This window comes from Dendrobates tinctorius, unplaced genomic scaffold (genome assembly GCF_039654945.1).
Source record: "Dendrobates tinctorius isolate UK_male_01 unplaced genomic scaffold, ASM3965494v1 ptg000039l, whole genome shotgun sequence".
NCBI classification, from domain to species: domain Eukaryota; kingdom Metazoa; phylum Chordata; class Amphibia; order Anura; family Dendrobatidae; genus Dendrobates; species Dendrobates tinctorius.
This window is the reverse complement of record NW_027361707.1, coordinates 50,357,505-50,380,721: the sequence shown is the minus strand read 5'-3', so window position 1 is coordinate 50,380,721 and position 23,217 is coordinate 50,357,505. Positions and strand designations below refer to the sequence as shown.

Below are 23,217 nucleotides of genomic sequence, written 5' to 3'. Positions count from 1 at the left end.
AACACAGGGAGAACATACAAACTCCTTGCAGATGTTGTCCTTGGTGGGATTCAAACCCAGGACTCCAGCGCTGGTATTCCCCATGATGTTCCCATGTCATTTGAGCACTGTTCCCATCAATTTTGGATGTTTTTAGACCCTAAAAGGACCCCCGGGGGGAATCGCAGCAAAAATGCTCAGTTTTCCCATAGACTAACATTGGGCTCATTACTCGAGTCGAGCACCCGAGCATTGCAACTTGCTTGACCCGAGCAACGACCACCCGAGCATTTTAGTGCTCGATCATCACTACCGGCCAACTTAAAGCAGACTGCAGAATTTGGAAAGCAAGAATGAGTCAGCTTAAAAAGCAGAACAGTCATCAAAGGGTTAAAACAGCTGTAAAGGAAGATTCTGCATGTGTTGAAGCTGCATTTAATGCCAGTACAGGCCCATCTGCAAAGCATATATGGTGTATAGCTTCTGGTGCAAGCAGTCATATGACAAACAACAAGGATTTCTTCACTGACCTTAATGAAAGCAAGTCAGAAAAGGTCATCTTAGCTAATGGTCACTATGTGACTTCAGAAAGAGTAGGAAACCTCTACCTCCTCTGTCCAGTTTCCTCAGCACAAAGCAGAAAGATAAAGTAAAGGATATTCTCTATGTTCCCAGCCTTGAAAGCAATCTTCTGTCAGAAAAGAAGCTGACGAACAAGGGGAATGTAGTCACTTTTAAAGATAATAGCTGCATCATCTCAAGAAAGGGTCACACTCTTGCAGAAGGAAAAATCCAAGATGAACTTTATCAGCTAAAATGCAAAGAAATAGTGTACAGTGCTAGACAAGATCTACATAAGAACTGTATCCATGTATGGCACAGACATCTTGGGCACAGAGACCCAGAAGAAGTAAGGAAACTAGCTCAGCTTGAAAATGGTATTGAAATCAACCAGTGTAGTCAAATCATGAAGTGCGCTAGCTGTCTTAAAGGGAACATGTCCAGAAAATCCTTTCCTAAAATAAGCACCACTAGATCTCTACAGCCTCTGGATCTGATACATACAGATTAGAGTTGAGCGACTTTTGGTTTTTTAGGGTCGAGTTTCGTTTCGTGAAACCCGACTTTTCCAAAAGTCGGGTCGAGCAAGATCGTCCGATTATAGGGAAACATGAAACCCAATGTAAGTCAATGGGGAATAAAAGTCGGCAGTGAGAGGAGGACAGGAAACACACCTACAGTGCCCATTTGAATGCCAAAAGCATCAATTCTTCTTACTTAAGCTTGTCAACCTTAATTAACTTCATAATACAAGTTACGCACAGAAAAATGGGGGTTATTTGGCTACAGACTGTGGGGGGGAGGGCTGGCTCCAGGTTTTCATGTGCCCTGGGCGAAAGAGCGCCCCTTTAACACATACCACAACTCATCATGCTCCGATACGGCAGAGAAATAGCGGTATAGTACAATGAAAAATACTTCACTTTTTACATCTCATGAAGAGGCCCATCTATTTCTCCATACAGAATCATTGGTCCCATATAATGTTTGAAACAGTATATGATGAGCTCCACATAATGCTACAGTATATGTTGGTCCCCATGGATGAAGCTCCATTGTCTTATGGGCCCAAATAATGCTCCAAACATAATGGGCCCCATTTCTAATGCTCTAGTGTATAATGGGCCCTGTAAATGCTGCTCCAGTGTCTGATGTCCACCTTTGGAATGTTCCAGTGTATGGTGGGCCCCATCTATCATTCTCCAGAGTATAGTGCTCCCCAAAAATTGCTGTCCCAACATTGAAAACAATCAAATAAGTCTCCTCGCTAGGGAATCCCTGTACTTGTCTGGACTCCTCGTCGTCCCCATCTTCCATCTCACTGCACAGTATTTCAACTTTGCAAGTGCTGTGATCCTGAGCAAGTAGGGGGGGCCCACTCGTTGGCGACGGCACTGGCACAGGGCCCCTAATAGTACGGTGGTGTGTCTGATGGCGGGTGGGCCGAACCTGCACTTTCATCTGCAGCTTCCTCTTTGTCACCGTGTAAGATGGAACTGTATATGGGAAGGGTAACCTGAGTTTCATCAGGGTCAGATTCAGGTCGTGTAGCGTGCGAGGGGAATGTAGTGGTCTGGGTCAATGTACCAGCAGATTCATCGAGCAGTGGCTGGGCATCAGTGCACTTGTGTCGCCCCCAGGAGTACGGTCGCCACAGTGGCATTACCTTCTTCCTAGGGAGTGTGATGTCATGCTTGGGAGCAACGAACGATCTCTCTAGCAGGTTAACTGATTGGGCGGCATTATTCCCACGAGTCATGACCCTCCAAACAGCGTTCATGAAGGCAAAGTGTTTGTTTTACGTGGGCAGTATGGTTGCAAAGCTGAACCATAAAGGAATGTCCAGAAGGGCACCACCAGGAGTGGAGCCTATGGTTAAATTCGACTCCACCTGGGAAACCTCAACCATGCCAGCTACAGAACAGATGCACACATTGCAAGCTTAATTCCGTTAAAGAACGAGACTACGTCATGCCCCGCGGTCCGATTCCGGCTTACTAGAGGGACACGTGAGGCTCTGGCACATGAGATTGGCCAATAACTGGTGTGTCATGCCCTTACATGTCCGTGGCTGCATGTGCGCTACATTGAAAAGGCCAGCGTTTGTCGCTTACAGGTGCAGATAACCCGCTGAAGAACGTTAGTGATGGGGATCACTGATTACAATTATTACCCACGAACAATGATTTCCCAGTAAGTGCAGGTCAACCGCAGTTCCGGAATAAGGCCTAACCGTCATTCCTGAAAAAATGAAAAACTTACGTGTGCAAACCACAGGTGCTGTAGCTTGCTTAACAGCTCACCAGCCGTTCTCAGGCCCAGTATGGATTACACGTGATTGCACAAAGGTGAGAAAGGGTACCGTATCCCCAGATAACATGTATGGATAGCGTACACATTCAAAATATATGTCTATACATCAGGAGGCAGGCTCAGACGGTGTTAGGCCCAGTATGGATTGCACGTGATTGCACAAAGGTGAGAAAGGGTGCCGTATCCCCAGATAACATGTATGGATAGCGTACACATTCAAAATATATGTCTATACATCAGGAGGCAGGCTCAGATGGTGTTAGGCCCAGTATGGATTGCACGTGATTGCACAAAGGTGAGAAAGGGTACCGTATCCCCAGATAACATGTATGGATAGCGTACACATTCAAAATATATGTCTATACATCAGGAGGCAGGCTCAGACGGTGTTAGGCCCAGTATGGATTGCACGTGATTGCACAAAGGTTAGAAAGTGTACCGTATCCCCAGATAACATGTATGGATAGCGTACACATTCAAAATATATGTCTATACATCAGGAGGCAGGCTCAGACGGTGTTAGGCCCAGTATGGATTGCACGTGTTTGCACAAAGGTTAGAAAGGGAACCGTATCCCCAGATAACATGTATGGATAGCGTACACATTCAAAATATATGTCTATATACATCAGGAGGCAGGCTCAGACGGTGTTAGGCCCAGTATGGATTGCACGTGATTGCACAAAGGTTAGAAAGGGTACCGTATCCCCAGATAACATGTATGGATAGCGTACACATTCAAAATATATGTCTATACATCAGGAGGCAGGCTCAGATGGTGTTAGGCCCAGTATGGATTGCACGTGATTGCACAAAGGTTAGAAAGGGAACCGTATCCCCAGATAACATGTATGGATAGCGTACACATTCAAAATATATGTCTATACATCAGGAGGCCGGCTCAGACGGTGTTAGGCCCAGTATGATTTGCACGTGATTGCACAAAGGTTAGAAAGGGAACCGTATCCCCAGATAACATGTATGGATAGCGTACACATTCAAAATATATGTCTATACATCAGGAGGCAGGCTCAGACGGTGTTAGGCCCAGTATGGATTGCACGTGATTGCACAAAGGTTAGAAAGGGAACCGTATCCCCAGATAACATGTATGGATAGCGTACACATTCAAAATATATGTCTATACATCAGGAGGCAGGCTCAGACGGTGTTAGGCCCAGTATGGATTGCACGTGATTGCACAAAGGTTAGAAAGGGTACCGTATCCCCAGATAACATGTATGGATAGCGTACACATTCAAAATATATGTCTATACATCAGGAGGCAGGCTCAGACGGTGTTAGGCCCAGTATGGATTGCACGTGATTGCACAAAGGTTAGAAAGGGAACCGTATCCCCAGATAACATGTATGGATAGCGTACACATTCAAAATATATGTCTATACATCAGGAGGCAGGCTCAAACGGTGTCAGGCACAGTATGGATTTGACTGCCCAGACTACACAGCGGAGGAGCAGGGAGAGGTAAAGATTGCAAATGCTGGGGCCCTGCCCAAACAAAGGGGGCCCACTCGTGGGCGTCGGTACTGGCACTGGGCCCCTCATAGTACGGCGGTGTGTCTGACGGCGGGTGTGCACCACCACCGCCAGAGACACTTGATTGCACTATGAGGGACCCTGTGCCAGTGCCCGCACCCAAGAGTCGGCCTACCCACATGTCCAGGGCAACGGCACTCGCACGGTGTCGTGCGCTAGGTGGTGACCCCGGCCATGGGGGGGAGGCAGCACAGTTAGGGAGTTTTAGAAAGTGGCATATGTTGATGTTGGACATTCAGCTGATGCAAAAGGTGAAATAGGTCAAGTCCCAGGAAGAGGTGGACCAAAGCAAGCCATTTTTCTGTCACCCTATGTGTCATCAGGGGAAGGTGAGACAAAATCCTTGGAAACCCATGCGTGGTTCATTTTAATGAAGGTTAGATCATCCACATTTTGGGTTGACAGACGGGTCCTTTTTTCTGTCAGGATTTATCCAGCTGCACTGAAGACTCTTTCCGATAGCACACTTGCAGCTGGGCAAGCGAGCTCCTGTAAGGCATATTGTGCCAATTTAGGCCAGGTGTCCAGTTTAGCGGCCCAATAGTCAAAGGGGAATGACCTGTGTGGGAGAACATCGATATGGGAGGAAAAGTAGTTTGTAACCATAGTTGACAACTGCTATCTCCTGTCAGTTTCCATCGATGCAGTATTACCAGTTGTGTGAGCGGTACTTGAAAAATCAGTCCACAACATTGTCATGAAACCCCTGTCTCCAACGCCACTTCTGCTGTGTGCACCACGAACACCTCTGCCAAGCTGACCCCGGCCCGTACGGCTCGTGTGAGAACCATCACCGCTGCTGTGTGCTGGGAATGCCTCAAGCAACCGATTTACCAGAGTTGCTTGTTTATTAGCCAATATTAGGTCAAGGTTCTCCTGTGGCATGATGTTTTGTAATTTGCCTTTATAGCGTGGATCCAGGATGCTGGCCAACCAGTAGTCGTCATCGTTCATCATTTTGGCAATGCGGGGGTCCCTTTTTAGGATCTGCAAGGCATAATCTGACATGTGGGCCAATGTTCCCGGTGTCAATGATGCACTGCGAGTGCTGGTTGGAGGAGCACTTTCTGGCAAATCCACATCCCTCCAGTCACGCACAAACCCTGTACCAGACCTTGCCACGCCAACATTTTCACTTGCCCCACGAGATGCATCCTCCTCCCCTAAGTAATCATCCCCATCATCCTCATCCTCCTCCTCCTCTTCCTCCACCTCGTCCAGGTGAGGTCCCTGAGCAGACAATGGCTGAATGTCATCAAGGATTCCCTCCTCCTCTTCCTCCTCATCAACATTGGCTGCAGAAGCCTGCTCCTTAAGGTGCGTCAAAGTTTGCATGAGCAGACGCATAAGTGGGATGCTCATGCTTAGGATGGCGTCGTCTGCGCTTACCAGCCGTGTGCATTCCTCAAAACACTGAAGGACTTTACAGAGGTCTTTCAGCTTCGACCACTGCACACCTGTCAACTCCATGTCTGCTCTCAAAGTGCCTGGCCGTGTATCCTCCCACAAATGCATTATGGCCTGCCTCTGCTCGCACAGCCGCTCCACCATGTGCAGGGTGGAGTTCCACCTTGTTGCAATGTCGATAATGAGGCGGTGGTTGGGAAGGTGGAGCAATCGCTGCAGCTTCTGCATACGAACGGAGTGTACAGGCGACCGGCGGATGTGCGCTCACAGTCTTCGCACCTTCTGGAGCAGGGCTGTTAACTCCGGATAATTTTTGAGGAAGCACTGCACCACCAGGTTCAAGGTGTGAGCCAAGCAAGGTATGTGGCTGAGTTCTGAAAGGGCTATGGCTGCCACAAAATTACGGCCGTTATCACTAACTACCTTGCCTGCCTCAAGATGTACACTGCCCAGCCATGACTCAGTTTGTCGCTTCAAGTACTCGGCCAGCACCTCGGCGGTGTGTCTGTCGCCCAAACACATCATCTGCAACACAGCCTGCTGACGCTTTCCACTAGCTGCTCGATAGGGGGACACCTCGTGTGCAACAGTGGCAGCTGCAGATGGAGTGCTCGTACGACTGCGCTCTGTGGACGAGCTTTCGCTTCTGGAGGAGGAGGAGGAGGAGGAGGGTCGAACGCCTACAGCCAACTGTTTCCTATACCGTGGGCTAGGCAGCACTGTCCCACCACCGCTGTCCCCTGTGGACCCTGCATCCACCACATTAACCCAGTGCGCAGTGATGGACACGTAACGGCCCTGGCCATGCCGACTGGACCATGCATCAGTTGTGAGGTGCACCTTTCCGCTCACTGACTGCTTGAGTGCATGGACAATGCGGTCTTTCACATGATGGTGGAGGGCTGGGATGGCTTTGCGAGAGAAGAAGTGGCGACTGGGTAGGTCATAGCGTGGTACTGCATAGGCCATGAGTTCGCGGAAAGCTGCGCTTTCCACCAACCGAAAGGGCATCATCTCAAACGAGATTAGTTTGGCAATGTGGGCGTTCAAACCCAGTGTACGCGGATGAGAGACTGAGTACTTTCTTGACCTACTCATAGTGTCTGGGAGGGTGAGCTGGACTTGAGAGCTGCATATGGTGGAAGTAGCGGTGGACAGGGCGGACTGAGAGAGGGTTGATGATGGTGATGGAGTTGGTGTTCTTTCTGATGGCCTAGAATCAGTCTTTCGTTTATATAACAGTGGGATTCCCTGACTGCTGTGGCCTTGCAACGACACCTCAACATTTGCTGCTGTGCTAACCGGTGGGCTTACAGTGGGGGAAACAATGTAGCGTTGCTGACTACCTTCGTTGTGATCAGTTGCACATGTGGCACTTGAGGTTTGGTGTTGTGTCCATGCTTGCAAGTGCATGCTGGTTAAATGTCTAAGCATGCAACTGGTATTCAAATTTTTCAGATTTTTCCCTCGGCTAAAGGTCTTTGCGCACTTCTTACAGATAACCTTGGCCTGATCATGAGGATTTTGTTCAAAAAAGTGCCACACTGCACTCTTCCTACTTTGGCAGACATTTTGCGGCCTAGCACGCTGTGATGTTTTGATCCTCTGGACAAGCTGTCCAGCAACTCTTTTGATTTTTGGAACCTGTCTTTGGAGTGCTCCGGGCCTGCCAGATAACAGCTGTTGCGATGTCGATGTCTGCTGTGGATGCTCCTCATCTGAGCTATTGGAAGCAGCACCCTCTTCCCCCAATGGATGCCAATCTGGGTCAACAACTGGGTCATCCATCACCTCCTCTTCAATGTCATGTGCACCTTCCTCTGTGTCACCGTGTATGGTGGTATAGTGTGCGGGAAGGGGCACCTGAGTCTCATCAGCGTCAGAATCTGGCTCTGTACACTGCGAGGACAATGTAGTGCTCTGAGTGAATGTACCAGCAGAATCATCCATCAGCGGCTGTGCATCAGTGCACTCCATGTCAGATTTATCTTGGCCTGGGTAATTCACCATTTGACTTGATAATCTAGGCATGGTATGTGAAAACAGCTCCATGGAGTAATCAGTAGTATGGCCTGCGTCATCCTTCAATCTTGGTTGGGGTGAAGGACACAAGGAAAGGTGTGGTTCATGAACATGAGCCTCCAATGACGACTCAGTGGTTTTACTTTTTACAACTTCAGAAGAGGAGGCGATAGAGCTGGAGGCTGAGTCAGCAATGTAAGACAAAACTTTTTCCTGATGCTCTGGCTTTAAAAGCGGTTTGCCAACTCCTAGAAAACTAAGCTTTCGAAGCCTTATGGAGCCAGACGATGACGCAGGCTCAACACCTCCTGCATTCGGTCCTATTTTGCTCTTGCCACTACCATCAGATCCACCACCAACACCATCATTACCAGCTGCCAACCCCCGCCCAATTCCACGGCCTCTTCCACCAGCCTTCCTCATTTTTGGTAGAAATGTAGACAAAATCCAACAAACTATATAGTAATGTAAAACAAGGTACAAGGTGTCTATAGGACAGGGGAGATTTTGAATTTCTGCTCACACTAGTGGACACTGGACACTTTTGGATTGTGTGAGGCCCACTGAATATCTGAGCGCTATGTCACAGGCTCGATGGCACAGCTTTGACCAAAGTGACTAGAGGATAAGTGAGATTTTGAATTTCTGCAGACACTGGACACTTTTGGATTGTGTGAGGCCCACTGAATATCTGAGCGCTATGTCACAGGCTCGATGGCACAGCTGTGACCAAAGTGACTAGAGGATAAGTGAGGTTTTGAATTTCTGCTCACACTAGTGGACACTGGACACTTTTGGATTGTGTGAGGCCCACTGAATATCTGAGCGCTATGTCACAGGCTCGATGGCACAGCTGTGACCAAAGTGACTAGAGGATAAGGGAGATTTTGAATTTCTGCTCACACTAGTGGACACTGGACACTTTTGGATTGTGTGAGGCCCACTGAATATCTGAGCGCTATGTCACAGGCTCGATGGCACAGCTGTGACCAAAGTGACTAGAGGATAAGGGAGATTTTGAATTTCTGCAGACACTTGTGGACACTGGACACTTTTGGATTGTGTGAGGCCCACTGAATATCTGAGCGCTATGTCACAGGCTCGATGGCACAGCTGTGACCAAAGTGACTAGAGGATAAGTGAGATTTTGAATTTCTGCTCACACTAGTGGACACTGGACACTTTTGGATTGTGTGAGGCCCACTGAATATCTGAGCGCTATGTCACAGGCTCGATGGCACAACTGTGACCAAAGTGACTAGAGGATAAGGGAGATTTTGAATTTCTGCAGACACTTGTGGACACTGGACACTTTTGGATTGTGTGAGGCCCACTGAATATCTGAGTGCTATGTCACAGGCTCGATGGCACAGCTGTGACCAAAGTGACTAGAGGATAAGTGAGATTTTGAATTTCTGCTCACACTAGTGGACACTGGACACTTTTGGATTGTGTGAGGCCCACTGAATATCTGAGCGCTATGTCACAGGCTCGATGGCACAGCTGTGACCAAAGTGACTAGAGGATAAGGGAGATTTTGAATTTCTGCAGACACTTGTGGACACTGGACACTTTTGGATTGTGTGAGGCCCACTGAATATCTGAGCGCTATGTCACAGGCTCGATGGCACAGCTTTGACCAAAGTGACTAGAGGATAAGTGAGATTTTGAATTTCTGTAGACACTGGACACTTTTGGATTGTGTGAGGCCCACTGAATATCTGAGCGCTATGTCACAGGCTCGATGGCACAGCTGTGACCAAAGTGACTAGAGGATAAGTGAGATTTTGAATTTCTGCTCACACTAGTGGACACTGGACACTTTTGGATTGTGTGAGGCCCACTGAATATTTGAGCGCTATGTCACAGGCTCGATGGCACAGCTGTGACCAAAGTGACTAGAGGATAAGGGAGATTTTGAATTTCTGCAGATACTTGTGGACACTGGACACTTTTGGATTGTGTGAGGCCCACTGAATATCTGAGCGCTATGTCACAGGCTTGATGGCACAGCTGTGACCAAAGTGACTAGAGGATAAGGGAGATTTTGAATTTCTGCAGACACTTGTGGACACTGTACACCTTTGGATTGTGTGAGGCCCACTGAATATCTGAGCGCTATGTCACAGGCTCGATGGCACAGCTGTGACCAAAGTGACTAGAGGATAAGTGAGATTTTGAATTTCTGCTCACACTAGTGGACACTGGACACTTTTGGATTGTGTGAGGCCCACTGAATATCTGAGCGCTATGTCACAGGCTCGATGGCACTGCTGTGACTAAAGTGACTAGAGGATAAGGGAGATTTTGAATTTCTGCAGACACTTGTGGACACTGGACACTTTTGGATTGTGTGAGGCCCACTGAATATCTGAGCGCTATGTCACAGGCTCGATGGCACAGCTGTGACCAAAGTGACTAGAGGATAAGTGAGATTTTGAATTTCTGCAGACACTGGACACTTTTGGATTGTGTGAGGCCCACTGAATATCTGAGCGCTATGTCACAGGCTCGATGGCACAGCTGTGACCAAATTGACTAGAGGATAAGGGAGATTTTGAATTTCTGCAGACACTTGTGGACACTGGACACTTTTGGATTGTGTGAGGCCCACTGAATATCACAGCGCTATGTCACAGGCAGAAATTGGCTAGTGTATCACAAACTACAAGGTGTATGTAGAATTGGGCAGAGTAGGAATCTCCCTAGAGTGCAGGTCTGTAAGAACGGAACATGTCCTCGACTTATTCTCACAGAGTGACACAGATAGCTTCACTGTGGCTGTGATAACAGCCGTTACACGGTACTGTGTGAGGAGCGTACACCGCTGTATGGTGTGAAAAAATGCACGCTCAGTACCTCAGCAGGACAAAAAAAAAAATTGGGATTGCTTTTAAAAAAGCAGTTTGCGGAGCAGTGGGTAAACAGCAATGCAGGAATGTCAGGAAGCCTTAGAAGGCAGCCCAACAACCAACACCACTGATACACCACTATATAGCCTCCCCTTGCACTGCACACACAGTGACTGGTGTGTTGTACAGGAAAAATCGCTAGCAGCAGAAGCAGTTTTTTGTTCTTCTCAGCAGGACAAAAAAAAAAATTGGGATTGCTTTTAAAAAAGCAGTTTGCGGAGCAGTGGGTAAACAGCAATGCAGGAATGTCAGGAAGCCTTAGAAGGCAGCCCAACAACCAACACCACTGATACACCACTATATAGCCTCCCCTTGCACTGCACACACAGTGACTGGTGTGTTGTACAGGCAAAATCGCTAGCAGCAGAAGCAGTTTTTTTTTCTTCTCAGCAGGACAAAAAAAAAAATTTGGATTGCTTTTAAAAAAGCAGTTTGCGGAGCAGTGGGTAAACAGCAATGCAGGAATGTCAGGAAGCCTTAGAAGGCAGCCCAACAACCAACACCACTGATACACCACTATATAGCCTCCCCTTGCACTGCACACACAGTGACTGGTGTGTTGTACAGGCAAAATCGCTAGCAGCAGAAGCAGTTTTTGGTGTCTTCTTCCCTGCCTAACGCTCTCCCTACAAAATCAGCAGCAGCAGCAGCTCTCTCTATTCTGAGATCAGCATGAGTAACATGGCGGTCGGCGTGCACGCCCTTTTATACCCCCTGTGACGCCCCCCAAAGCAAGCCAATCACTTGCATGCCCTTCTGAAAGATGGTGGTGACCCGTGCCTATGTCATCACGTTGCCCACAGTGTCCGTGGATCCTGATTGGCAGAAAAAGAGCGCAAAACAAACTTTTGAAACGCGACTTTGGCGCGTAAGTCGCCGACCTCGTGGCCGACCTCATCCTAGGGTCGGATTTCGTTTCATGAAACCCGACTTTGCCAAAAGTCGGCGACTTTTGAAATTTTTCGACCTGTTTCGTTCAACTCTAATACAGATATGTGGTCCAATAAGTGTTCAAACTCCTAGCAAGAAGAGATATTTTCTCACATTTATTGATGACTACTCCAGATATACAGTTGCCTACCTGCTTCACAGTAAGGATGAAATTCCACAGAAACTTGAAAGATATCTTGCTGTAGTGTTTAACAAATTTGGAAGAATGCCAAAAAGCCCTGCGTGCAGATAATGGAACCTAATATACAAGTGGTAAGGTGCAAACCATTTTGAAAAAGGATGGAATCGTGTTCCAGACTACCATTCCGTACAACCCAGAACAAAATGGCATTTCAGAGAGAAAGAACCGCACTCTCTGTGAAAGTGGAAGTATGTTGTTTGATGCAAATCTACCTACAACATATTGGGGAGAAGCCATCATGACAGCTTGCTATCTTCAAAACAGAGTGCCAGGTAAATACACAAATAAAACTCCATATGAGCTGTGGAACTGCGAGAATCCTAACCTGAAGCACCTCAGGATATTTGGAAGCAAAATGTTTTTGTAAATGTGGTAATAGCAGGTACGCAGGATGCAGTGACGAGATGTGAGACAGATATGACATCAAACGTTAACTTTTATAGATAAATGCCGTTAGGGCTATTGTTACACAACCAATAGAATAACAGTCAATACACATAAACAAGGATTGGGAGAACACGACTAATCTGGCACTGGTCACTATATGGCCGCGGAATGGCCGACTATGGGTCCTTAGTCACTATGCATCACTTATCTGTCCTGACGTCCCTCGGTGTTCTGTTCCATGGTGTGTCTGAGTCGCAGCCACTGGGCCCAGCCACTGAAGATCTGGCACTGTCTTCGGGCATTCCGACGCCCAGGAGGAGCAGGGGCACAACAGGCCCGCGGAGAGTTCTTTGGCGGGATGTCCCCCAGCGGAGGCAGCGGGATACTGCCTGGGAGTGTGAGAGTGGAGGCCGCAACTCCCTGATAGGGACTGGCAGCGGCGGTGATAAGTGGCGGTTGATAGGCCACAGGCGCAGTCTGAGGCCGCACTGGAGGATCCGCAGCGGTCACAGGCCCAGTCTCTACCGCGGACTGGAGCGGGGCGGTGGCAGCTGTGGGAGGCAAAGGAGGAGTCACCGCTGTGGTCAGGAGTGAAGCGGCGGTGGCTGCAGGCAGCAGCGAGGAGGCCACAGCCGAGAGCTGGATTGAGGCAGCAGTCTTCTTTTGTCGGTAAGCTTGGCGCCGTCTCCCTGCAGTCCACCAAGAGTCTCCCTCCTGTCGCTGTCCTCCTCTCTGGAAGCTGCTCGTGGCTCTCGCTCTCTAGCCCTCCCCAAGTATACCACCTCCTTCTCCCTCGTTCTGCTGACTTACACAGTCTGGCCCTCTCCGCCCCTCTTCTCTGGACTCCTCCCCCAACTGCCCTGTCAGTCTCAGCAGTCCATCCCCTAGCTCTGCTCTCTGGAAACAGATACCCCAGGAACCTGGAAGACGGTCCCCTCGGTTCCGGCCCGGGTACTCGGCGGAGGCCTCTCCTCCTACACATGTTCCCAAAAAAAAATGTTCCAAGTGGGAATCACACACAAAGCAAGGGGGCTATAAACTCAAAAGGGATACAGAATCCTGCGCCCAGAGACCAACACAGTAACAATCAGCAGAGATGTAGTGTTTGATGAAAACTGTATCGCTGAAATTTCATGAAGTTACACCAGTTATTCACCCTAAGAAGTAAGAACAAGAATCTCAATCACCAAACCCAGATTCCAAAAAGGAAAACACTGAAGTGTGGATGAGCTCTGAAGCTACCAAGGAAGACACAAAAGAACCAAGTGAACCTCCAGTCAGGAGATCAGAAAGGACAAACCAAGGTATCCAAGCTAGACGCCTTTCTTATACGATCAGAACACTTCCTGAACCAGAGCCACAGTTATGGCAAAAACTGCCTGTCCACGAAAAGAAGAAGTGAATAAATGCTGCTAATGAAGCAATGCCATCCCTTTACCAACTCCAGACATGGGAGCTTACTGAGCTATCACAATTAAATAGAAATTGGAAAGCTAGTTGATGTTCTCAACTAGCACTATGAAACTAAGGACCTTGGAAATATGACATATTATTTGAGAATCCAAATCCAGAGAGTGGAAGATAGGACCTTTCTTCTAAACCAAATTTCTAAAATTTCTGCAATCCTAAACCAGTTTGGAATATCAGAAGCCAAAGGTGCATCAACACCAATGGATCCATCCTACTTAAACTTGGAAGGAGAAGATCTGCTACCCAGCAATGAGAGTTACAGACAAGCAGTGGGGGGCGCTTTTGTACATAGCAGCCACAACTCGTCCAGATATCAAAGCCACAGTCGGAATTCTCTGCAGACGTGTAAGGAAGCCACGCCAAAGAGATTGGAAAGCAATTAAGAGAATTCTTCAGTATCTTAAAGAAACTCAAAGGTTAACTCTTAAGATATCTGCATCAGGAGATCTCACTTTCAGAGGTTATGTGGATGCAGATTGGGCTGGAGATTCAAGTGATTGGAAATCAACAAATGGTTACTTGTTCAAGTTAGGAGAAAATTCAATTTCTTGGTCCAGCAGAAAACAAGTGTCAGTCACATTATCTTCCACAGAAGCTGAATATATGTCTGCTGCTTATGCAAATCAAGTAGTAATTTAGTTGAAACAACTTTTGGAAAATTTTGGCAAGTCATTAGCTCAACCAGCAGTTATATATGAGGACAACCAAGGATGCATTAAACTTGCCAGCAGTGAGAAGATTATTACAAGGACTAAGCACATTGATGTAAAGCATCACCGCTTACGTGAATTAGTGGAATGTGGTGTACTCGAGTTTGTGTACTGCAAGCCTGACAAGATGATAGCTGATGGTATGACAAAGCCATTATCAAGAGCCAAGTTTGTGGACTTCAGAACCACAATGGGACTAACAGGATAAGTAGTTGTTCAGTGGGGGTGTTGGAATATATTTGGTGCAACAACTCCATTCCTATCTATGAGTGTTCAGTTGCTAGATTTGTATGCTGTTTATAAAGTTAAAAACAAAAACTCCCAGAGGCTCACACAGGGGGAGCCTGTGACAGTATTTTCTGTTTTTCATGTGTCTGTGTATGAGAGAAGTAGCCTGCTGCAGATAGATGCATACAAATGATTTATTCCTCATCTCTTAAGCTTATCATATATTGTTCCTGAATAAAGAAGCTCTGTTGTCACATGCTTGGAGAGTATCATGAATAATCCGCTGCCAGCAGGGGCCCACTCAGAAGTCCTCTCCCTTTAAGGTACTGTCACACTTAGCGATGCACCAGCGATCCCGACCAGCGATATGACGCGGTCAGGATCGCTGGTGCATCGCTAAGTGGTCGCTAGTGAGCTGCCACACAGACAGATCTCACCAGCGACATAGCAGGGGTCGGGGGTCGCTACTTACCTGTCAGACACAGTGATCCTGACGTCCTCCCGCCCGCATCCACGCGTCGCTCGTCGGCGCCACAGGAAGCCTAGCAGTAAGCTGACAACGAGAAATGGCCCAGGACGTTCTTGCGCGATCAGTGATAACCAGCGGGGAGTCGGTCGGAGGTAAGTATCAGACATAGCGATATCGCTAGCAATATCGATGCTGCGTCACAAAATCCAGTGACGTTACAGCGATATTGCTAGCGATATCGCTTAGTGTGACAGGCCCTTAACCAAAACACTACATATGCATCTGGATCCTACAGTGTTTGTTCAGGCTTTCATGCAACTGAATTTCCTCATAAATCCCGCACGTCAACTCACTTGCATTTTTCTTTGCGTTTCTGTCGTATGCATATTTGCTGCATGCATTTTTGTCTCTATATGCGAAGATACAGATAGATATGCTGTAGATAGATAGATATGGGGTAGATAGATATGGGGAACATAGATATAGGGTAAATAGATATCCATGTCTTGTGTGTGTAGTTTAATGTATTTGTACTAACCTAATAAATAAATAGTTTAGCATAGCAACGTAGGGTTCCCCCTATTTTTGATAACCAGCCCAGGTATAGCAGATGACTGTGGGCTTATATTATCAGGCTGGGAAGGTCCCTGATTATTGGGCCTGTTGTAGCTGTTTTCGTTCTAACCCTAAGTCAGATCACCAATGAGGCCAAATTAAGAGGTTACGCCCTCAAATTCACAAGCGCTTTGAGAATCCACACAGGTTGTGAGCAAATCACTTTTCTGATTTATTGAAACATGAGGCAGTATTTTATACCATTTACAGCAATGTAACTCAATGTAACTCATGTAGTCATGCACCCAGAACATATTCTTGCTGACTGCTGAAAAAAATATAAGATAAGAAGTATAAAATTCTTGAATTGGAGACTATAAGGCTACTTCATTATAAGAACAAATTCTAGCAAATTCTAGAAAGAAAAACATTAATCTTTCTATATCAGGCCCATCCTAGCCTAAAAATACAAGCCCACAGCCATCCCAGAACTGGTGCATCAAATGAGATGCGCCTCCAGTGTTAGCAATGAAGAGGAGTCTATCAGACAGCCCAAATACTAACCCGGTGATAAATAAAATAAAACACACAGAAAAAATACTTGGTTTGAAAAAACATTCCTCCACACTTTTCGTCTTTCATTAATTTTTTACAAAAAATATTGACACGCATGTCCGAAGTAATCCATTTTCCTCAATGTCTCCAGCGAATGTGAGTGACCGCTATTCACAAACTTTGGGTAGTGATTCACTTTACTATTGTTTACATTCACCAGACACATCAAGGAACGTGGAATACTTTAGACATGCGTGTGAACATTTTTTGCAGTAAATTTGTGAAAAAGGAAAAGTGTGGGGGGGTGTTTTTTCAAAAAAGTATTTTCTCTGTGTGTGTGTGTGTGTTTTTTTTTTCTCTTTTTACTTACTGGGTCAGTAATAGGGGTGTCTTATAAACACTTTTCCATTACTAACTTTTGGGGTTGATGCCAGCTGATATTGCACACCTGACATCAACCTAAATAAATATTACCCTGATTACCACCAATTACCACTGCATCAGGGCAATTGGGAAGAGCCGGGCAAAGCATCAAAATTGGCACATCTAATGGATGCACCAATTATGGAGGTGGTTGTGGGCTGATATTTAGGCTGGGAAGGGGCCAATATCCATGGAACTTCCCAGCCTGATAATATCGGCCCCTGCTGTCTGCTTTACCTGTGCTAGTTATCAAAATCAAGGGGGTAATCTATTTATTCATTAACTTGTTAATAAATAAATACATGAAAAAATTACCTGGTGTCCCCCCTATTTTTGAAAATAAGCTGCATCCAAAACATTACTCTTCCTGATTGTGGGCATGCAGCCTAAGTGCATTTATGTTTTTAAACTAATAATTCAATAAATAATAAAAAAAAATATGTGGGGTTGTCCCTGTTTTTGATAACCAGCCAAGGTAAAGCAGACAGGTGTGGACGTATATTATCAAGCTGGGAAGGTCCAAGGTTATTGGGTCCTTCCAAGCCTAAAAATGCAAACCCGCAACTGCCCTAGAACTGGTGCATCCATTAGATTAGCCAATTCTGGCACTCTGCCAAGCTCTTCCCGATTGCCCTATGGTTACACCCCAGTAAGCTAATAACACTTATACTCCCATCCTACACCAATGTGGTTCCAACGTTTTCAGCATTGGCATGACATTGTTCTCGTCACTCTATCACTACGGCCAAAGCGTGCTGGTTTCACTCTCCCTCCTATGGATGTAATTGACATCAGGAAGAAGTGAGAGCTGCTGCTGCTGCTCTCTCAGTTCATCTGGATATCTTGATTTGTCCGAAGCAGGGGAGAGTGAAGCGGTCGGTGATTGGCTGCAGTGATCGCATAACAAAACAATGTCATGCGATCCCTGGGAGAGTCAGTGCCAATACTGCTGGAACCCGGCTGGTACAGGAGAGTAGTATAAATAGTTTTAGTTTACTGGGGGAGGAGTGACAAAGTGATTCAGAAGGGGTTGTCTGAGCAATAGTTCCTGTCTGATTTCAATCATATACCAGTGATTTTTTTGTTTAATTGTTGTGTTGACATCTGTTCTGTACCAGATCCATTTTCCACAATAATATCCTTTTCCTGTTCCTAGAAAAGATCAAAGAAACTGAACTCAAAACACAGATGTGAACAGAGCTTGACATATAAACTATGCAATTTTATTTTAGTGTGATTATACTTCAATAAAGTGAAAATGTAAAAAAAAACTCAGTCTTTATTTGCAGTCGCGCAGTGATGATGGCGTAACCTGAGCAGACAGAAATTGAGACATTTTTAATACATTTAAATTCCTTTAAATTCCACAAATTTTACTTTTACCCCCAAATCTGTTTATTCCAGGCTTCCACTACTGTCAATAAAATATTTATTTTTAATAGTATACTTCATCTTTCCATCGGTTAGAACCAATCGATCTGGCGCCGTCCATGTGCCGATCATCATTATCGTCGCTTGTCTTATCGGTCTCATTTTGGCATCCTGGAATGCTGTAACTGTATGGAGAGTTTTCCAATCTTTTGTTAACTTTATTTTGTAGAAGAACGGCTACTGTGTCACCATCACTGCCGGAGAGAAGACTTTTCCATCCTCTCTTGTCCAAGACTTCTATGTCTTCCAAATGAAGTGCAAAGTCTTGTAGCTGTGGTTGTGCTTCCTCTGTCCCTGTGTCACAGTCACACAGTCATCATCCTCCTCTCTCTCTCTCTGTATCTTGCCCCTCCTTCGCTTTTTCCTCTTGTCCTCACATACTGCTCGGGATCTGCTTCTAACACTCCACCGTTCAGCAGCAAGGCAAGGAGACCCAGAGAGCACCTAGCCTATTCAAGGGTAGCCACTGTAGGCATTGCACCACCTGCAGCCTCCTAGCTCTTCCTCCTCCTCTTCTTCTCCTGCACTGCTTTTCTTCTGTATAGGATGGCGAGCAGTGGGCTCCCAGAAGATGCTTTCCTACACTTCCTCTCCAATCACACCTCCTGCAGCCAGGTAGGTGATTCTGATGATGCAGCTCCTTCAAAGGTCATTGAGAAGGTGACCATCATGTCCCCTAAATGGACTAAGCAATGGCTTGTAAAGAGTTAAGGTCAACCTAGCATACTTGCAATGATGGATCCAAACTTTCAATGTCTTGATTGTATCCCATTTTCCTGATGCTATCTGTGTGACATCTGACACAACTATGGAAGACTTTGGTCTTCTTTACAGAGTCTAGCTTTCAGCACCCCAATCTTTTTTGCTGCCTGTGCAGCATAGGTGTCTATAATCTACTTCTATTTAACTCTTTCCCATTCCTGACTTCATTATTGCTTTATTAGCCTTACTTAACTCTTTGAAAGCTACAACATATGCAGAAGGTTCTGATATGATTGGTGCAGATCAGCAGGCTGCGAGTAGTTTTCTAAGAACTGCATACAGTGCGGAGGGTGGAACCAAGGTCCAAACCTCCCTTCCTAAATGTACAATCCCAAACACTTCTTCCTTAAATCAAGTGCCAAAACCTGATTGCAACCACAAACCTGTAGATTTTTTTTTTGGCTGCCAATCAGTCTAGGATATATCCCAAATAAGTAATGAATGATATTGCATTTTTATAAAGAAACTAGGATGCTCGGAGTTTATGGTACTGTCAGATACACTAGAAGGGCTTTTGCTTTCTGAATGTGTGTTGGGTCCCTGACGGAGGTGAAATTCTCTTTCGAGCATGAAAGATGTAAAATCTTCTATATAGTAGATGGGAATAGTAACACATTAAGGTGCATCCAATGCAGCGCCTGTCTGCCCTCCAGCAGTACAACCAGTGACTTGTCATTTCTGCCTATAGAAAGGAGATGCATTCTTGAAGTGCAGAAATCAGGACGCTGTATACTGTCCTTGGTAACTAGCAGTCAGGGACATAGACTTACCATCCGTCTTCCCCAGATCCTTGGGCGTTCAGCTTTCTGTCCATGTCATTGTTTATTGGAAAAACAACTATGGATGATATGCATATACCTCACAGTCTGTGCAGGTCAATACAAATTGGATTGGCATGTGTCCATCATGGTGACAGCCTGATCTGAGCAGGTGGAGCAGTCTTGCATAGAATGTGGTGGGACGGAGACTGTACTGATGCCTCTTCTCTTTCTACACTCCTGGAAAGTCATACATTAGTCATTGCACTTGCAGATTAAGGGTTAATAAAGAAAAAGGCGTCTGATTCTGTCACGAGTGCCCATGAACGGTGACTGAGACCACGTGAAAGCACAAATTCCTAGAGACACAAGTCGGACTCATGAAATGAATACCACCGATGATGTCACAGGCTGGCATATCCCAGCATTGGTCTCTAATTTACTTTCCATACCACATTTTTATCCAGTAGTTTTAATATCATGTGACTGCAGGCAAACTTGCTGCATGATCATAAAGGAGGTTTTCCACCGTCGAGACCTTTTTTTCTCTCCCCAAATGTGTGGAATTGGGGCTAACGATCACTTTTACAATTGAGTTTCATGAAACATTTTGCACCATTTGGCTTTTACATGCTCTTTGTTTCACTGCACCAGGGGCGGACATGCCATTGGTGCACCCTGTGCAGTCGCTCCCAGGGGCCCAAGAGATAAGGGGGCCACATCCAGCTCCAAAGCAGAAGGAATTGTGTATTATGATGAACTATTGGACTATTCTTCTGTCTGTGCGCCCATGTCCTGCAAGTTCAACTTTGATATGTTCTGTGGTCATAAATCAAAAAATGAGAACTCAAAAAAAGACTAATAGCAGTTAGAAACATCCCGTCACATTGGCATAATGTGCTGACTACTGACAATTCTCAGTTAACTCATTCTGCAGCCAGCAATAGACAGGTGCAACATTTTTAATGAAACCCAATTGCAAAAATGATCTTTAGCTCCAGTTACATGCACTTAAGAAAAAAATATATGTCCAAAGGTGACAACCCCTTTAACTGCAAAAGTAAACTGAACACATACATGATGTAAAAGGTTAAATTGAACATTCAGATCTGCATCGAGCCTTATGATGGAGAACTGTACCCTGTGGGGCCAGGGGAATGTTCTTGAACTTGACAGTGACCTACAGAGCAGACACATCACAGGGTACCAATGAATGAACTGGGACAGTATGTGTGTCACATATCAGCTGGTGCACATCACATGGAGAATACCAGTCACCTTGACATGGCAGCTGCTTAAGATTCTTTAATAGTTCTAAGTAATAGTAATTCCCATTGGAATAAGTAAAGCAGAAGGGGGACCTTTGGAATTGAGCAACCAATCACACCAGTGACCTTTAAGAGCAGAGCTTGTCTTTGCAGAGTAAAAGTAGCTCATGAAGACGCTGACTGCTCAAGGTTGGCCTTGCTATTTAAGAGGGTACATCGTAGAGGGACAAAGGTGAAACATTCTATGATTTGGGCAGAAAGTTAAGTTCTGGATCCCAGAAGGGAATAGGTGGTATCAATTAAACTAGTATCAGCGTGTGACCAGAGTTGTCCATGTCTGGAGCAGATGTCAGTGATATCTTATCGTGTGTTGATGACTTTCAAGTACAATGTCAAGATGTCCAGTGGTGGATGGATGCTGGTGTAGAACAGGAATTGGACCTGGAGTACCTTTAACAGTGTTGGACAACCACTTTTGGTTATCGGTACACAATTGATAAGTCACACAACATGGTGTTACGGTCCTCAGTAATCGAAAGTAAGCGGTGATTCTACCTAAGGCAAATTATTACACCCATGGATAAATGAAGAATTACTGTACATGGTGCCTACTGAAACTGCTGGGCACTTCATGGATGTGCTGGGTTCTTAGACATAGTGGTGATCTCTTTTTTGTCACTATGTGTTCTTTCTAGTAGATGATGATCCAAAATTGTGACTCTCCTCTGCAAAATTACTCCGTCATAAGGGATAATTCTTTGCTTTAACAATTGTATATGTTTGTATAACAGGGTCAAAGGCAGAGTCCCATGAGGTCCCTGATGCACCAGGAGGGACATACATGTGATTTCTTAATGCTAGCTATGGGACTCACCAAAGGGGTAAAGATAACTTTTTGGCAGGAAAAGGCCAATGAGGGCAAGAATGAGATTCCAAGTTGGGAAATGTGATCTCAGCGTTTCTTCTAAAGTGCTTGTTCTCCTTACTCCTAATGGTACAGTGCTGGCCAAACTTTACAGGACCGACGATGGCTCAGTTACTGCCTTGGAGAAGCTGTAGGTAAAGAATGATGAAGGAAAAACAATGAGCAATAGATGATTTAATAGATCTTTCGTTTTTTACTTTATCACACTTATCGCTTATAAATCAGTACAAGTAAGACCCACAAATAGCGGGTGGTTTTTCCTTATGGCTCTCTCAAGGGTCACAGCAAGGAGAATAAGCTCTTCAGAAGACGTTAATAGCGGTGTTGACCTGTGAACTTTCATTACCTACAGTGGTGAGCTATCTTAATGACTGTACACATATTTTCCTTTGTCACTTGTAAAACTAGGACTTCTTATTTAAGAAGACCTCTTATTAGTCCTAGTTTAATTTTGTAATTCTCAATGTATCCTTGTGAATTTGATATGGTCTTTTAGTAGTTTTTTCACATTTATTTTTTTCTTATTCTTTGCAACACCTCATTTTTAAGTCAACTCTATGAACTCTCTGTCATGTTTCTTCACCTATTTCATACAATTTTAGTAGTGAGGCATAGTACATTAACCTCTTAAAAGATGCTACTGTCATTAGTCAATGCTTTTGACATGAAATTGTGTACTTGGTCTGCAACAATGTTCAACAAAGCATAATATCCACATGAATGCCAAGACCAACAAAGCATAATATCCACATGAATGCCAAGACCTAAGGTTTTCCTGTGGACCAGGGGTGGGCAATTAATTTTCCCAAGGGGCCACATAAGAAACTGGGACTGCTGTGGAGAGCCGAACCAATCGGCTGAACTTAAAGGGGCGGTCCGAAACTAAAGGTGAATTTCATATTAAATGTATATCTATTCACTGTAATAATCTAATCTTGTTTTCTAATATACTTCAATTAAAAATTCCCTAACGTACCCTCTATATTCTGACTTCCTGTCTTTTTTTTTAACGTCCATCAGACCATGCCACCTTGTTCTATAGTCTAGTTTTGATTCCCTTGTGCCATTTGTTGGCATTTTTGGTGTTGGACAGGATTCAGTATGGTGTCTGACCGATCTCTGTACACATTACAATTCATGCCATGCTTTGATACCTTCCTTTCATAACCTTCATGAATTTAAGTAATGTGTGCTACAGTAGCTCTTGTGTGGAATCTGGCCAAAAGTCAGTCTTTGTTTGTTACTTGGACATCAGTGAGCCTTTGGTGACCATGACACTGCCTCTGGGTTCACCAGTTCTCCTAGCTTGGACCAATGCTTTTACTCAGTTGTGTAGCCATCACAATTTGGCCTATGTCGAAATCACTCAAATCCTTATGATTATCCATTTTT

General features: G+C 45.4%; 1 long non-coding RNA gene across 1 annotated transcript in view; it reads left to right on the top strand.

The window, feature by feature from the left end:
* Positions 1–18,531: 18,531 nt before the first annotated feature.
* LOC141088553 (uncharacterized) overlaps positions 18,532–23,217 on the top strand; it is a 723,984-nt gene continuing 719,298 nt past the window's right edge. The window contains exon 1 of the long non-coding RNA XR_012231978.1: positions 18,532–18,727. This is a non-coding gene — a long non-coding RNA (uncharacterized lncRNA). The remainder of the gene's footprint in view (positions 18,728–23,217) is intronic.